The sequence below is a fragment of the Lagenorhynchus albirostris genome, chromosome 7 (genome assembly GCF_949774975.1).
Source record: "Lagenorhynchus albirostris chromosome 7, mLagAlb1.1, whole genome shotgun sequence".
NCBI classification, from domain to species: Eukaryota; Metazoa; Chordata; class Mammalia; order Artiodactyla; family Delphinidae; genus Lagenorhynchus; species Lagenorhynchus albirostris.
In genome coordinates, this window is record NC_083101.1 from 54965422 (window position 1) to 54975117 (window position 9696).

General features: G+C 41.5%; 1 pseudogene; it reads left to right on the forward strand.

Annotated features, from left to right (window-relative positions):
- Window positions 1-2486: 2486 nt before the first annotated feature.
- On the forward strand, window positions 2487-9468 carry LOC132522634 (elongation factor 2-like; annotated as a pseudogene).
- The last annotated feature ends 228 nt before the right edge of the window (window positions 9469-9696 follow it).

The window sequence follows — 9696 nt, forward strand, 5'->3', positions numbered from 1 at the left end:
GCAGGAAATCGCCTAATCTCTTCCTGCCTCAGATTCCACATCCATAAAGTCTGGTAATAATGCTACCTATTTCGCAAAGTACTGTGAAGATTACTGTCAGTAAATGAAAGCAATCTAGAATATGCCTGGTACATCATAAAATAGTATTAATATTATTGTTGTTATTTCCATTAGAAGAGTCTAGCAGTAAATCTGGAAATTGCATTCATTTAGGAAATATGTATTGAGCAGTATCTTTGGTTGGGCAATGGAAAACAAAATAGTCATGGTCTCTGACCTAAGGAGCTCATAAAGTACTTATAAAAAAATTATGCTCTTAGATGTTCATTTCAATAATATTTATAGTAGCAATGATTAGAAATGAGGCCAATATTCAAAAATACATGTCTATGAAATAAAAGATTGTACAGCATACTGTGGATTGCTGTACAGTCAGTAAAACATGTTTATGAGGCTTAATTTCTTCATGAGGTAGATGGGGATACCACAGAGTCACTAAGAGGATCAGAAGAGTCATGAATATTAAGCCACAAAGGTGGCTTTGTAAATAGTAAAGTAATATACAAATGCTAATTATTATTATTTGTTAGGGTCTACAGAAGATCAATTATGAAAATAATTTTAATGAACATTTACTATGAGCCAGATACTGTACACACATTATCTCATCTAATTTTCACTTCAAGCTGCAAAGTTTAGGAAATAAAAAATACACAATGCCAGTTAAATTTTAATTTCAGATAAACAATTTTTAGTATGTCCAAAATGCAATTATTCTATTGCTTATCTGAAATATTTGCACATACTCATACTAAAAATTATTCATTGTTTATCTGAGATATTGGAATGTACTTATACGAAAAATTTATGTTGTTTACCTGAAGTTAAAATTTAACTTGGCACCTTGTATTTCATCTAGAAACCCTAAATCAGTCCTTTGAAATAAATATAATAATTATATATGTGAGAAAGAGAGACAGAGAGAAAAAAAACAGAGGCAGAGACAGAGAGAGTTGGAAACAGAGATTCAGTTTTGGTTGGTGCAGTATGAGATCACCCGCATTCCTACTATGGACCATAAAGAGAAGTGTTAAATCAAGAGGCAGAATAAGAAAGGCAGATATTACTACCTGGTTCTCACTACTGAGTTATTGTTATTTAAAATGTTATAATTTTTCAGAATACATTAAGCCCAAATTCAAATACTAAACATTAAAAAAAGTTGCAAAGTCAAATCTAAATGACTTTGGAATTATCAGCCATTTTGGAAGACTGACAATATCAGTCCCTTCTTTTAGTGCAAATTATCTAGAGATAGGAGAGTAAACATGTAAATACATGTAAATGCTTATAAGCTGTTTTGAGTTGATGAGATGTCGAGATCTGGGAGCTAAACCTCGAGTTGCTTCATCTCCATTGGATAGTGGCAGCTGACTTGTCTTCTGCTATTTCAGTGGAGCTTGAAATGATCACGACTGTTTGCTTCACTTCAGTGTGCACCATCCCTCCCCGTTTACAATCAACATCACTGTGTTAATTCACAGTGACACTAGTGATGACAAAGGCATTTTCAAGCATCTTTTTGCTGTTGGGGAAAAGATGCCACTTTACTTTTGTGAAAGGTAGGTACCAAAAACTGCCAGTATTCAATACATTTCATGCTACGTTGCAAAGGATGGAAATGTGTGTTTGTGTGTGTGTGGGTTTTATCTTTTAATACAGATACCAATCCAAAAAGAGGAGGTCTTAACTGGGGGAAGACAGGGAAAGTGTCCCAGGCGGCCTAGGCTTCAATCTCAGCTCTGCAATGATCTGGCTATGTGACCTTCCACTAGCTCCATACTCCTTCTGAGCCTCATATTCACCAACTGTAGTCTGACATCAATATTGCTCTACTCCACAGAAGTATTTTGGTACAAGGTTTCAAACCCAGAAGTCATCTTGGCTGTATGCTACTATGAGAAGAAATTATAACTGATTCAAAGTGAAATGACTTCAGAAATAAGGGGGACAACTTCGAATCATTATTGCCCATTGGGGAAGTCTGATGATAAGAAAGTATTCTGTTAAAGACACCAGTGTTATCAAAAGCACCAAAGGAGGTGAGAATTTCAGAGCTTCAGAGCTTGAAGACAAAGATCTCTGTCAGTGCATCTCACACTTTCATGTGATTAGAATCATCTGGGGAACTTGTTAAATATGTAAATTTCTGGACCACACACCACTGATTATAAGTCAGTAGGACTGGAGTTGGCCAGGGAATTTGGATATTTAATAAGTTCCCTGGGTGATTCAGAGGCAGCTGGTCCATTTTGAACACTTTGGGAAACATTGGTCACTACAAATATATAGTTAAGATTTTTAAAGGCAATGAGTTAAAAAGAAAATGGTAGAAAGCAGAAAGTACGCTTGTTTCAATATAAATTCTGGGACAGGAGCGACAAGACCCTCCTGAGAGCAGGGCAAGGAGAGAAGGATTCATAGCAATGTCTGATCTCTCAAAGTCTTTAAAGTTGATCTACAAGAGCCAGCTGGCGAAGATAATGGAGGAAAAGGCCAAATCCAAGAGTCTAAGAGGCCATATAAAGTTGGAAGAAGAACATGGGAAGAGGGACAGAAATGGCCACAGGATAAACAGTGGCAATCTTTTGCATGGTACCACTGTTCAGGCCTACAAAGAAGGAAGAGATTCAGGAAGGTCACGGGTCAGAGGAAAAAGCCTATTCATCAAAAAGGAGAGTAAGAGGCAGGTGAGTGAAAAATAGTAAAAATGTGAGTGTCCTTATATTTATAAGAAAATGATATACAATGTTCATGGAAAGTTTTGGGCAAGAAATAAAATATGTTCAATGTGAAATTATCTTTTAAAAATATCCTACAAAAATTTTAGGATAGGAGATGAGAAACTACTTTGAAAAGCATAAGGAGTAAATAATATGGTTATTTCTTGAAGCATTTTCTGTGACTATCAAATCTGTCCACTGCCTGCCTGGCTTGGAAGCTAGTTAAGGAGGCCTGTATGACATTATTTTTGTATCCCCAGTGTGCACCACAATGTCTGGCATATGGTAGGCACTAACTGGATGGATGAACGGGTAGGTAGATGGATGGGTTGGTGAATCAGGTTAAAATGAGAAAAGCCAAGGGAAGAGTTGCACATTCACATAGTATTCACCAAACTTCCTAAGCTTCATTTTCTACTTTTCTTGGACTGAGCTGCTAAGTGGTTGTTACGAGATTTGGCATATTTTAGTACTAATACCTGCTGGCAGTCATGCATGAACCTCTGACTGGGACATGTTTATTTGTCTTCCTGAAGGAAGTACATCTTGATTCATTTTACCTGATGCACCTGTTTCCCCTCAGGTCCACATCCACCTTTTTCCAACTATTCTGTATTGCAGGGGTTTGGTATCTACAAACTACATTTCCCACACTCATTCATTAGCTGGCAAAAGAAAGAACCATTATTTCTTTCTCATATTCTTTTGCTTCTGCTGGTGTTTCTGGAAGTAGTTGCATCCCGTCAGTGATCCAAGCTTCTGCCGTAACTGCTATTCTTTGGTGGTCCCAGCTGTGGCCAGGGAGACCATCCTCCACAGCCCTAGCATTGGCTAGGTGGAACCCCTAGAAGCCTGATCTTGGGATCCAGTCCTAGAGTTTATAGCTGCTTCCTACAAATACTAATCTCTGGGTAACACTCTTTATCTTTTTTACTTCTCAAGCTCCCTTGCTTTTTCTTTTTTTCTTAAATCCCTTCCAACACCCATAAGACCAATATTTGTATTAAATTCCCTCTGTTTGAAACTTCTATTTGAAACAGAAATGGTTTTTGTTTCTTTTGACAATACTCTGACACACTTGGTAAAATCAGGGGAAACGTGATTACATTAGATATTAAAAGCAGAGATTAGAGAAAATTTCATGTGTTCCATAAGAATCCAGAATAGAAACTGAAATTAAATTGGAGAATTAGGTTATTATTTAATAGCATATGTAGGGGATAAAATACCTTCCTCTCATCCCAGAATATCTCCTAGCACATACTACCTTATTATATTGTTTTGGTTTTTTTAATCCGTTCTGCTTTTTCACACAGATCTACAAGAATTTCCTCTTCATTGAAGCCTCTCTGATTACCCCAGCTAGCCTTGATCTACTTTACTCTGAATTCTTTTGGTTCTTCAGTTCTCTCATTTCTAGAGTATTTCTCCAGGTAAATAATCAGTCAGAGTCTTCCCCTGAATCACTTCCTAAGCCAGAGTGATCATCAGAATCCTCAGAAAAATATATCCAGATGCCAGGACTCCACTCCCACTCCTAACCTCCTGAATCAGAATTTCTGGAGTAAGGGGTGGGAGAGATGGGGTAGAAAAGGCATATAAAATATTCCTCAGATAGGGCTTCCCTGGTGGTGCAGTGGTTGAGAGTCCGCCTGCCGATGCAGGGGACACGGGTTCATGCCCCGGTCCAGGAAGATCCCACATGCTGCGGAGCGGCTAGGCCCGTGAGCCATGGCCACTGAGCCTGCGCGTCCGGAGCCTGTGCTCCGCAACGGGAGAGGCCACAACAGTGAGAGGCCCGCGTACCGCAAAAAAATATATATATATATATTCCTCAGATAATAAAGCCCTCAAGGTCAGGGCCCTCTCATTTCTTATGTAGCTTTTACTGTGCCTAACACAGTTTATGCAGAGGCAATAAAATTTGTCCATTTTTCAATGAACTAAGTGAAGATTCCCAAGGAGACCAGGTGGTGTCACTAACTGCCCAATTAATATTTCTGGCCCAATGAAAAGCATCTCAAGTAGTAAACTTTGACCTTCCCTGGACTCACTGATTCCATACTTTTCATCCATCTTTCTATCAGTTTTCTTTCCTAAGAGAGAAATGCAGAAACCTAGCCAAGAAAATAGACAGCAAAACCTAAACAGCGCAAATAACCTGAGTTCTCTGAAAGTAAATGATGGCATGTCCTGAGGCTGCCAGGCTTCAAGTGAGGAAGCAAGAACTAAAAAGAGCGGAAGTAAGCCTCTCCTTGGCCTGAGGCCTGAGATTTCACTGCATTAGGTTCTTGGCATTAGCATTCTGAAGAACAAGCTTAAGAAATAAGCTTAATGAGCTTGCAAGAAAAACTAAACTCCAAACAAACTGCATTTTTTTTTTTTTTTTTTTTTTTGCGGTATGCGGGCCTCTCACTGCTGTGGCCTCTCCCGTTGCGGAGCACAGGCTCCGGACACGCAGGCTCAGCGGCCATGGCTCACGGGCCCAGCCGCTCTGTGGCATGTGGGATCTTCCTGGACTGGGGCACGAACCCGTGTCCCCTGTATCGGCAGGCGGTCTCTCAACCACCGTGCCACCGGGGAAGCCCCAGATTGCATTTTTATGCACCTTCTGTTTAATAACATTTGGAGTTGTTATTTGAAAATTTAATTTTCCTTTTAGGTCTACTATTCCCACATTATTGACTTAAATTATTCCTGACTCCTGGATAAGCAAACCAATCTAGGTTTACCATGAGCTATTTATTATGTTATTTTTAAGGTGATATAGAACCCTCACCTATGACAGAAGCTATTCAGTAATTAATTTTAATTACTAACAGGTTGAATACTGCATGTTTTCCAAAAGCAGTTTCCACACAAGCTGAGACCTGGCTATATTTTAACATTTCTGAATTCCAGCTCTCCGACTGCATTAAAAATCCATTAAGATGGTTGAAAGGAACTGAATTCTAGATTTATGGATCCAAAAGGGGCCTTCAAAGGTCCCTTATAACCCTTCTTAGGTAACATCATGCCTTGATCTTCTCCATTTGAGCATCTACCTCTCCAAAAGTAAATATCCTGGATAATCTGTCCTTTCTTCATACTGACTGACCACAAAATTGTTGTATTCAGAGGCTTAAATTTCAATGAAGAGGGAGGTACTGAATGGTAAATGGCTCTCCAGTTGTAGAAACGGGCCCCCTCCTTATTCTGTGTTAGCTGGATGGTCCTAGAGAGACCCTGAATCCCTAAATACCCCTAGATTCCTTTCCTTCAAGACTTACTCCCCTAAATACCCACTGAACTACCCCCATTTTCCCAGTGAACAGCCAGACTCTACTTACATTTTACAATGATCTTCTGGAGGAATTTCAGCGTCCTTGGCTGCCCATCAGTCACTTCACTTATAGGGCATCAAGCTAGTCCCATCTGTTCCCCACTTAGTACTGAAGAAGCTGTGGCCTTTGGGGGTTAACTTCCCAGCACTCTGTTCACAGACTGTGTCAATGGTGTTTACAAGTTTTCCTCCCACGTACTTTGTGGGACCCACACTTGCAATGAACCCAGGTTGCTGGACCTAGATGACCTTTGGGTTTCAGTTATGGGGGCCTCTTTTGAAATAACAGCAACGCTGCCAAAAAAAAAAAAAGACAGGAGCAGCTTTTTAGGCAATACTCTTCATTTAGTCAGGACTTACCCTCACTGGCAAGGAACTTTCCAGAGACTCCACATGAAGGTAAAAGTTAATTTTCTAAGTTGTCAATCTAAGCTTTTTGTTCTTTAATAAGGACTATTACCCATGGCCAATGGCACTGAAATTCATTCCCCTCTCTCTCTCTTTTGTTCTTTCTTGTTTTCCTGGTCTTAAAAAAAAACACACAAAACAAAACAAAAAAACATCCACTCTCTTCTTTCTTCCCTGAACAGCAAGATGCCATTCATTGCTTTCCTTCAGGACCTAACTCTCCATCTACCAGCTTCCTTTTGTATGTACAAAAGCTAGGTAATGAACTGCCTTTCTTTTTGAGAAATTTCTAACATCAGCTGGTTAATATCTACAGACTTCTGTGTCCTGCCCCCACCCCCGACACAACCTTGGTATCTAAAGCATATCAGATAAAAGACTTTCTATTCCTTGATATCCAAATTGGGAACATGAGCCTCAGTTGAGATGTTGTTGCACAGTGCTGGGTTATAACCATCACTGTCACAATTTCAAGTCACCTGTCAAAATTCAGCTGCTCCAATTTCATGATGTTGCCCTGCAGAGGGCCAGTAACCAAGGGCAGATGGCTCAGCCTCTTAGAAAATGCTTGTAAAATGACCAGAGAATGAGAGATTTTAAAGTGTGTTTCAAATTTCTAAATAAAGGAAAATCTCCTGACACACATCAGGGACAGTTTATTGTCCCGGTGAACTAATAGCAGCTAGAGTACCATCTGTTGCAGTTTGATAGCAGGACTGTTTCTGCAACCTCTTGCATTTCCCACACTGTTTCTCCTCAGCTTCCCTCTGCAAATACAAACTTCAGGGATTTCCAAAAGTCCAAGCCTGTCCAGAGAGCCCCACAAGCTTTTAATCTCCTATAGCACTTAGCATCTGTACCACTCATTGACTGCATAAAATACTTCAGGATACAGAGAAACCTTAAGATTATCCACCTCTATTCCCATCTGATGCTGGTATCTTTCCTGGTTCCCCACTCAGGGACCAATGACCCCTAGGCATGAGGAATTGACTCCTTCCTTAATGCTTTATTATGATTAATCTCTTTATTATAAAAACATATATACACAGTAGAAAACTAAGGGGGGAAAAAGAGAGAGATACTAAAAATAAACTCTCCCCATAATCACCACACTCAGAAAAAAATTTGGTCACCAAACAGTATTAGAGTGTTATTCCATTATAATAATAAATTACTTATATAAATACGTATTATTGGGCTGTAATAGCATTTTTCTGACTAAATCTTTGTGTGTGGCCATGAATATTTTTTGAGATAGTCTTAGAAATAGAATTAATCAATCAAAATTTCAAGATGTCTAATAAGAGTAATCACAACAATATCATTAATATTAATGACAAATATTCCTAGAGCATACTGTCTGTCAGGTACTCTGTCACATGCTTCACATTCACAACAATCTTAGATGGTAAATATTGTAGCACCCTCACTTTTATTTTATTTTATTTTATTTTTATTTATTTTCTTCACCCTCACTTTTAAAACGATGAAATTGAGGCTGGGAAACTTACTTGAGTTCTCTCAAAAGGTGTACCAGAAAAATGACAGACGAGGGATTCAAACCCAGGTCTATTTCTACAAACCGTGCTCTTTCCATTACACAAAATAAAGGAGGATTCCCTCGCTGTGCTACAATGAGTAAATGACTAGTGTTTTTACTAAAACAACTCAAGTTCAGTGAACCAAAGGATGCCATATTGGGAAAAGCCAGAAAGTCCTTAAATTCAATCCTCATCTGATATGTGAGTGACCCCCTCAACACTGTCTACAAGGATCACTTTATTTATCTACGTTTAAAGACAGTAAACTCTCTTTCTAAATATTTCACCTTTGGACTACTCTAACAATTAGAAAATTCATTTTTATTCTGAACTGAAAATTATTTCCTTTTAGCCACCAACCACCAGTCTAGGTCTAGACCACAAGGCCACAAAGACATTATCCCTCCTCCCTGTGATGTGACAGCCCTTTGCAAGTGTCATTCAATCCCCATGTCCTACTCAGGTCTTTTTCAAGCCCAGGATTTCTTTAACTTTTCTTCCTTAGACCATTGAGCGTGTCCTCACCACTGGGAAAACTTCTGCTGACTATGATCCAGGCTGTGTATTTTTTGAACAAGGCTGGGTACCAGCTGAGACGCCAGAAGTGCCATCAAGTGTCGGCCACCAAGAATCTGTCTAGCATTATGTAAAGTCCTTCGAGGACGTGCCTTGGGGGAACACTGCTGACCTGTTGGGCATGGGCCAGTTCCTGGTGAAGACAGGCACCATCACCAACTTTGAGCATGCTCACAACATGCGGGTGATGACGTTCAGCATGAGCCTGACTGTTAGGGTCACCACGGAGGCCAACAACTGGCTGACCTGCCCAAGCCGGTGGAGGGGCTGAAGAGGCCGGCCAAGTCGGTCCACGTGGTACAACGCACCACTGAGGAATAGGGGGAGCACATTATCAGCAGGGTGGTGAGCGGCACCTGTGGGTCTGCCTGAAGGACCGAAGAACCACACCTGCATTCCCACCAAGAAATCCTAGCCGGTCGTGCAGTATAGCGAGACCGTCAGCGAGGACTCTAACTTGCGGTGCCTGTCCGAGGCCCCCAATGAGCACAATAGGCTGTACACGAAAGCACGGCTCTTCCTATACTCCTTGGCCAAGGACACCGACCAGAGGTGTCCGCCCGCCAGGAGCTCAAGTAACAGGGCTCAAACTGGCCAAGAAGTATGAGTGAGACGTGGCCGAGGTCCAAAGCCTGCGGTGCTTTGGGCCCTCAAGCACCCGCCCCGTCACCTCCCCAACATCACCAAGGGCGCGCAGTACCTCAACGAGATGGGGACAGCGTGGCGGCTGGCCTACAGGGGACGCTTCGACATTCGCTACTTGACGCTGCACGTGGATCCATTCAGAGCTTCCCCACGCCCGGCGCTGCCCGGCGCTGCCTCTATGCCGTGCTGACCTCCTGCCCCGGCCCGTGGAGCGCCTCCACCTGTGGAGATCCGATGTCCGCAACAGGGCTTGGTGGCATCGAGGGGATCCTGAACAGGAAGTGGGGCCACGTCTTAGAGGAGTCCCAGGTGGCTGGCACCCCCATGCTTGTCGTGAAGGCCCATTGGCTTCACGGCCGACTTGAGGGCTCACACGAGCGGCCAGGCCTTCCCGTTCCTGGCACCTCCAGACCCTGCT